Below are 9127 nucleotides of genomic sequence, written 5' to 3' on the forward strand. Positions count from 1 at the left end.
CCACCCCAGTGCACCAGGTACTGTAACGCACCTCTAACCCATCTGGCATCAGTAATTCTCTCCACCTCAAATTCTAACTCTCCTTGCACCAGCGTGGGAGAGGGCGGGTCACGGATGGGCAAGATCAGAGTCACAAACCTCTTTAGCAAATTTTTGTGGAAGATGTGAGCCTTCCAAGACCCAGGAAGGGATAATTTATATGCCACCAGGTTATCAACCTGAGAGATAATAAATGAACAAATAAAACGAGAACCAAGTTTTAAGGACGGAACCTTAAGTCTCAAATTCTTAGACGACAGTAAAACCTGCTCCCACACCACAAAAGGTGCAGAGATAGTGCGTCTTTTATTTGACTGCCTAAGCAGTTTCTCCTGGGAACCTTGAAGGTTCTTACCAACCTGGGCCCAAACTGTGCATAGTTCATCAGTGGATGTATCAGCAGACGGAGTGTCAGAAGCAGAAGGAGTAGAGAAGGAAAATCGGGGATGGAAACCATAATTACAGAAAAACTTTGAGATTCGGGACAACGAAATGACATGATTATTGATGGCGAATTCGGCGAGAGGTAAATCGTTGGCCCACTGATACTGATTATCAGAAACAAAAAGTCACAGGTACAGGATTAATTCTTTATTCATGCGTTCAGTTTGTCCGTTTTTCAGACTCAGAATGAAAGGCAGAAGAAAGCGATGAACTGCACCCCTCTATTCAAGACAATATCCTCCGGAATCCCATGTAGCCGAACAACCTCCTTGATAAACATTTCTGATAATAACTTGGCATCAGGTAACTCGCATAGAGGAATGAAATGTGACATTTTGGTGAAACGATCCACTACAACCCAAATGGCCATGTTCACAAGCGAGGGGGGCAAATCAGTTATAAAGTCCATGGACAGATGGGACCATGGCCTGGATGGAATGGGCAAGGGGAGAAGAGGACCCTCAGGACGTCTCCCGAGATTCTTACCCCCTGCGCAAACCGGGCATGCAGACACAAACAACCGTACATCCCTGGCCATATGAGGCCACCAATAAACCCTGGATAGAAGTTCCTGAGTTTCCCTGATACCAGGATGACCAGCTAGGACTGAACCATGTGTCTTCTCTAACACCTTCAACCTCAACGATAAAGGAACAAAACGTTTGCCATCCGGAAGTGCTTCAGGGGTCGATTGTTGAGCAGTGTGTATCAGAGGTGTAAGGTCACAGGAGACGGCAGTGAGAACCACCCCGGCAGAGAGAATATTCTCAGGCTCGAACTCAGAAGGTTCGGGGTTACCAAAACTCCTAGTCAAGGCATCCGCCGGGTCTATAAGTCATCACAAAGTTGAACAGTAAAAAGAAAAGAACCCCGCGAGCTTGCCGAGCATTCAACCTTTAAGCGGAGTCTAGATAGATGAAGTTTTTATGGTCTGTGAGTACAGTGATCTGATAAAGTGCTTCCTCCAGAAAGTGCCTCCATTCTTCAAATGCCCACCTAATAGCTAGTAATTCCTGGTTACCTATGTCTTAATTTCGTTCAGTAGACAAGGGCACAAGGTCTAAGGTTCGTGAGTATGGAGGGACCTTGAGACAAAACCTCTCCCACTACAAACTCAGAGGCGTCTACCTTCACCACAAATGGACAGGATAGATCAGGCGGGATGAGGACGGACACAGAAGAGAAGGCAGCCTTCAGGGTAGAGAAGGCCGCAAGAGCATCAGAAGATCAGGTAATCACATCAGCCCCCGTTCTGGTGAGATCTGTTAAAGGCTTAGCTACCACAGAGGAGTTCTTAATAAATTTACGGTAGTAGTTAGCGAACCCAAGGAAGCGCTGTAGAGCTTTTAAGTTGACTGGCTAAGCCGTGATCGCTTTCATCTTTACAGGATCTATCTGAATATCGCATGGTGTAATGATGTATCCCAAGAATGATATTTTCTGGACACCAAAAACAGATTTCTCCAATTTAGCGAACAGTTTGTTAGCCCTGAGGCAAGTCAATACGGTTTGTAAATGGGCACGATGTGTCTCCCAGTCAGAGGAGAAAATCAGGATGTCATCCAGCTATACCACAACGAACACATCCATGATATCCTGGAAAATGGAATTCATATACCCTTGGAAAATAGCTGGAGCATTACATAACCCAAAAGGCATAACGAGGGATTTGAAGTGGCTAAGAGGTGTATTAAAGGCCGTCTTCCACTCTTCCCCTTCCCGTATACGGATTAGATTATAAACTCCCCTCAGGTCGAGCTTAGAGAACCACTGGGTCCTGGAAACCTGATTGAGGTTGGGGATGAGAGAAAGAGCGTATTGGTTTCTGACAGTTATTTTGTTGAGCTCTTTGTAATCAATACAGGGCCGGAGACCCCCGCCCTTCATCTTGACAAAGAAAAACCCAGCACCAATAGGAGACTCAGAGGGTCGGATGTGCCCCTTGGCCAAACTGTCCTGAATATAGTTCTTCATGGACTCCCTCTCAGGGACAGTTATCTTGTAGATCCAAACCTTAGGAAGCTTGGCACCTGGGACCAGAACAATCCTAAAGTCATAATCTTTATGGGGAGGCAAAACCTCAGATAGCTGCTTGAAGAAAACGTCATAAAATTTGGAGATATAGTCTGACTCAACACCCTCACAAACAGAGGTATCTAAGTTCACAGGACACATGTGATTGGCACACCGGAGACCCACTTGATCAGATCCGGAGTGTCCCAATTAATAACAGGATTGTGTTCTCTTAACCAAGGTAGCCCTAAGACTATGTCCACAGACAAGTCTTAGGACAACAGTAAGAGAGGACAACAGTTAAGAGACGTTGTAGGCAGCACAGTCGGGTTCGTCATAAATTTGACCCACAGCCGAAAAAAAGGCGTCTAAAGACTGTCATGTGGGAGAGTCAGAGGGTAAAGAGAAAGCCCAGTTTTGAGGGTCTCCTCTTAGGCGGGAAATCACAATTCCTACCCTCTGGTACTCTGTGCCAGAAGAGTGGGGTCGCAGGTCAAAATACAGCTTGCAGCCTTCCTGGAAAGCCTCCACTCCCGTCCTTCTCCTCACACCTGCACTCTCGCCCTTCTCCTCACACTGGCCACCTCTCTCCTCACACCACCTGCCCCTCGCCTTACACCCCACAACCCTTTCCTTACACCTCCACTCCCGTCCCTCTCCTCACACCTGCACTCTCGCCCTCTCCTCACACCGGCCACCCCTTTCCTCACACCACCAACCTCTCTCCCCACAACCCCCCTCGACCCCTCTCCTCACACCCAAACTCCTGTCCCTCTCCTCACCCCCCCCACCCATCTCCTCCCCTCCCACCACTCCCCTCTCCTCACAGCGCCTGCCCCTCCTCAAACCCCACGCCCCTTTCCTTACACTCCCCCACACACCTGCCCCTCGCCCCTCTCCTCACACCCCCCCAGCCCTCTCCTCCCACCTCCACTCCTGCCCCTCTCATCACACCCCCCCAATCCTCTCTTCACACCACCTGCCCCTCTCCTCACACCCCACGCCCCTTTCCTTACACCTCTACTCCCGCCCCTCTCCTCACACCTGCACTCTCGCCCCTCTCCTCACATTGGCCACCTCTTCCTCACACCTCCACTCTCGCCCCTCTCCTCACACTGGCCACCTCTTCCTCACACCTCCACTCCCACCCCTCTCCTCACACTGCCCGCCCCTCTCCTCACACCTGCACTCTCGCCCTTCTCCTCACACTGGCCACCCCTCTCCTCACACCCCACGACCCTTTCCTTACACCTCCATTCCTGCCCCTCTTCTTAGACCCCCCTGCACTCTTGCCCCTCTCCTCACACTGCCCCCACCCCTCTCCTCACACCCCCCCTCTTCTCACACCTGCACTCCTGCCCCTCTCATCACAACCCTCCAACCCTCTCCTCACACCACCTGCCCCTCTCCTCACACCCCACGCCCCTTTCCTTACACCTCTACTCCCGCCCCTCTCCTCACACCGGCCACCTCTTCCTCACATCTCCACTCTCACCCGTCTCCTCACACTGCCCACCCCTCTCCTCACACCTGCACTCTCGTCCTTCTCCTCACACTGGCCACCACTCTCCTCACACCACCTGTCCCTCTCCTCACACCCCACGCCCCTTTCCCTACACCTCTACTCCCACCCCTCTCCTCACACTTGCACTCTCACCCACTCCTCACATCGGCCACCCCTCTCCTCACACCACCAACCTCTCTCCTCACAACTCCACTCCATCCCCTATCCTCACACAGCCCGCCGCTCTCCTCAGACCCCACGCCCCATTCCTTACACCTCCAGGCTGCCCCTCGTCTTACACCCCCCCCCGACACTCTTGCCCCTCTACTCACATCGCCCCAGCCCCTCTCCTCACATACACCCCCACCCCTCTGCTCACACCCCCCATCCTTTTCCTCACACCTCGACTCCCTCCCCTCTTCTTACAGCCCCCCACCTGCACTCTCGCCCCTCTCCTTACACCGCCCGCCCCTCTCCTCACACCACCTGCCCCTCTCCTCACATCCCTACCCCTCGCCTCACACTCTATGCCCCTTTCCTTACACCTCCACTCCCGCCCCTCTCCTCACACCCCCCCACCCCTTTCCTCCACTCCCGCCCCTCTCCTCACACGCCCCCCTCACAGCGCCTGCTCCTCTCCTCAAACCCCACGCCCCTTTCCTTACACTCCCTGCACTCTCGACCCTCTCCTCACACCCTCCCACCCCTCTTCTCCCACCTCCACCGCTGCCCATCTCATCACACCCCCCAATCCTCTTCTCACACCACCTGCCCCTCTCCTCACATCCCATGCCCCCTTACTTACACCTCTACTCCCGCCCCTCGTCTTACACCTGCACTCTCGCCCCTCTCCTCACACCGGCCACCCCTCTCCTCACACAACTGACCTCTTCCTCACATCTCCACTGCCACCCCTCTCCTCACACCGCCAGCCCCTCTCCTCACACCTCCACTCCCGCCCCTCTCCTCCACTCCCGCTCCTCCTCTCACACGCTCCCTCTCCTCACAGCGCCTGCTCCTCTCCTCAAACCCCACGCCCCTTTCCTTACACTCCCCCACACACCTGCACTCTCGACCCTCTCCTTACACCCTCCCACCCCTCTTCTCCTACCTCCACCGCTGCCCATCTTATCACACCCCCCAATCCTCTCCTCACACCCCCTGCCCCTCTCCTCACACCCCATGCCCCCTTACTTACACCTCTACTCCCGCCCCTCTTCTTACACCTGCACTCTCGCCCCTCTCCTCACACCGGCCACCCCTCTCCTCACACCATTGACCTCTTCCTCACACCTCCACTGTCACCCCTCTCCTCACACCGCCCGCCCCTCTCCTCACACCTGAACTCTCGCCCTTCTCACACTGGCCACCCCTCTCCTCACACCCCACGCCCCTTTCCTTACACCTGCACTTTCGCCCCTCTCCTCACACCAGTCACCCCTCTCCTCACCCCCCCCTCTCCTCACACCTCCACTCCCACCCCTCTCCTGACATCCCCCCACCCCTCTCCTCCACTCCTGCGCCTCTCCTCACACACCCCCACCCTTCTTCTCAACTCCTGCCTCTCTCCTCACACCCCACGCCCCTCTCCTTACACCTCCACTCCCGCCCCTCTCCTCACTCCTGCACTCTCACCTCTCTCCTCACACCACAGACCTCTCTCCTCACACCGCCCGCCCCTCTCCTCAAACCCCACGCACCTTTCCTTACACCTCCACTCCCGCCCCTCTTTTTACACCCCCCCACCTGCACTCTTGCCCTTCTCCTCACACTGCCCACCCTCTCCTCACACCGCCTCCCCCTCTCCTCACACCACCTGCCCCTCTTCTTACACCCCACTCCCCTTTCCTTACACCTCCACTCCCGCGCCTCTTCTTGCACCCCCCACCTGCACTCTTGCCCCTCTCCTCACACCGCCCGCCCCGCTCCTCACATGTACCCTCTCCTCACATACACCCCTGCCCCTCTCCTCACACCCCCCATCCATTTTCTCACACCTCCACTCCCACCCCTCTCCCCACACTGCCCGCCACTCTCCTCAAACCCCACGCCGCTTTCCTTACACCTCCACTCCCTCCCCTGTTCTTACAGCCCCCCACCTGCACTGTTGCCCCTCTCCTTACACCGCCCGCCCCTCTCTCCTCACACCACCTACCCCTCTCCTCGCACCCCATACCCCTTTCCTTACACCTTCACTGCCTACCCTCTTCGTACACCCCCCCCACTTTGGCACTCTCGCCCCTCTTCTCACACCGCCCGCCTCTCTTCTCACAACCCCCCTCTCCTCACACCACCTGCTCCTTTCCTTACATCTCCACTCCCGCCCCTCTTCTCACACCTGCACTCTCACCCCTCTCCTTACACCTGCACTCTCGCCCTTCTCCTCACACCGGCCACCCCTCTCCTCACACCACCGACCTCTGTCCTCACACCTCCACTCCCACCCCTCTCCTTACACCGCCCGCCCCTCTCCTTACAACTCCACTCCTGCCCCTCTTCTTACACACACCCCCACCTGCACTCTTGCCCCTCTCCTTACCCCCCCCCCCCGCTCTCCTCACACCACCTGCCCCTCTCCTCACACCCCACGCCCCTTTCCTTACAACTGCACTCTTGCCCCTCTCCTCACACCTCCACTCCCACTCCTCTCCACACACACCCTCACACGCCCCGTCTCCTCACAGCGCCTGCTCCTCTCCTCAAACCCCACGCCCCTTTCCTTACACTCCCCCACACAACTGCACTCTCGCCCCTCTCCTCACACCCTCCGACCCCTCTTCTCCCACCTTCACTCCTGCCCCTCTCATCACACCGGCCACCCCTCTCCTCACACCATTGACCTCTTCCTCGCACCTCCACTCCCACCCCTCTCCTCACACTGCCCACCCTCTCCTCACACCCCCCCTATTCTCACACCACCTGCCCCTCTTCTTACACCCCACTCCCCTTTCCTTACACCTCCACTCCTGCGCCTCTTCTTACACCCCCTCACCTGCACTCTTGCCCTTCTCCTCACACCGCCCGCCCCACTCCTCACATGTACCCTCTCCTCACATACACCCCACGCCCCTCTCCTCACACCCCCCATCCTTTTCCTCACACCTCCACTCCCACCCCTCTCCCCACACCGCCCGCCCCTCTCCTCAAACCCCACGCCACTTTCCTTACACCTCCACTCCCTCCCCTCTTCTTACAGCCCCCCACCTGCACTGTCGCCCCTCTCCTTACACCGCCCGCCCCTCTCTCCTCACACCACCTACCCCTCTCCTCGCACCCCATACCCCTTTCCTTACACCTTCACTCCCTACCCTCTTCGTACACCTCCCCACTTGCACTCTTGCCCCTCTTCTCACACCGCCCGCCTCTCTTCTCACAACCCCCCCTCTCCTCACACCACCTGCTCCTTTCCTTACACCTCTACTCCCGCCCCTCTCCTCACACCTGCAGTCTCGCCCCTCTCCTTACACCTGCACTCTCGCCCCTCTCCTTACACCTGCACTCTCGCCCCTCTCCTTACACCTGCACTCTCGCCCTTCTCCTCACACCGGCCACCCCTCTCCTCACACCACCGACCTCTGTCCTCACACCTCCACTCCTGCCCCTCTTCTTACACACACCCCCACCTGCACTTTTGCCCTCTTCTCACCCCCCCCCCCCCGCTCTCCTCACACCACCTGCCCCTCTCCTCACACCCCACGCCCCTTTCCTTACAATTGAACTCTCGCCCCTCTCCTCACACCCCCCGACCCCTCTCCTCACACCTCCACTCCCACCCCTCTACACACACACCCTCACACGCCCCATCTTCTCACAGCGCCTGCCCCTCTCCTCAAACCCCACGCCCCTTTCCTTACACTCCCCCACACACCTGCACTCTCGCCCCTCTCCTCACACCCTCCCACCCCTCTTCTCCCACCTCCACTCCTGCCCCTCTCATCACACTGGCCACCCCTCTCCTCGCACCTCCACTCCCACCCCTCTCCTCACACTGCACACCCTCTCCTCACACCCCCCCCCTCTTCTTACACCCCACTCCCCTTTCCTTACACCTCCACTCCTGCCCCTCTTCTTACACCCCCCACCTGCACTCTTGCCCCTCTCCTCACACCGCCCGCCCCGCTCCTCACATGTACCCTCTCCTCACATACACCCCTGCCCCTCTCCTCACACCCCCCATCCTTTTCCTCACACCTCCACTCCCACCCCTCTCCCCACACCGCCCGTCCCTCTCCTCAAACCCCACGCCACTTTCCTTACACCTCCACTCCCTCCCCTCTTCTTACAGCCCCCCACCTGCACTGTCGCCCCTCTCCTTACATCACCTACCCCTCTCCTCACACCCCATAGCCCTTTCCTCACACCTTCACTCCCTACCCTCTTCGTACACCTCCCCACTTGCACTCTCGCCCCTCTTCTCACACCGCCCGCCTCTCTTCTCACAACCCCCCCCCCTCTCCTCACACCACCTGCTCCTTTCCTTACACCTCTACTCCCGCCCCTCTCCTCACACCTGCACTCCCGCCCCTCTCCTCACACCTGCACTTTCTCCCCTCTCCTTACACCTGCACTCCCGCCCTTCTCCTCACCCCGGCCACCCCTCTCCTTACAACTCCACTCTTGCCCCTCCTCACACCTCCACTCCCACCTCTCCACACACCCCCTCACACGCCCCGTCTCCTCACAGCGCCTGCCCCTCTCCTCAAACCTCACGCCCCTTTCATTACACTCCCCCCACAGACCTGCACTCTCGCCCCTCTCCTCACACCCCCCCAGCCCTCGCCTCACACCACCGGCTCCTCTCCTCGCCTCAGGCTGGGGTCACACAGGGCGGATTTGCCGCGGTTTTGCTGCGGATTGCCGTTACATATCCGCACTGCGGCAAAACCGCTGCGTTTGCAGTGCAATGCAGCACAAATGAGATTTGCCAAAAAGCTGTTCTCACAGGGCGGATTTTTTCCGCACAGCCGCAGTGCGGAAATGCAACTGCGTCGTGGTTTTAAAAGATGCAGCATGTTCATTCTTTGGTCGTTTCCGCAGCGCTTTTTTGTCCATAGACCTCTATGGACGCAGCCAAAACCGCACCAAATACGCGACAAAAGTAAAACAGCGCTGCGGAAAAAAAAACGC

Source organism: Eleutherodactylus coqui, chromosome 13 (assembly GCF_035609145.1).
Source record: "Eleutherodactylus coqui strain aEleCoq1 chromosome 13, aEleCoq1.hap1, whole genome shotgun sequence".
NCBI lineage: Eukaryota > Metazoa > Chordata > Amphibia > Anura > Eleutherodactylidae > Eleutherodactylus > Eleutherodactylus coqui.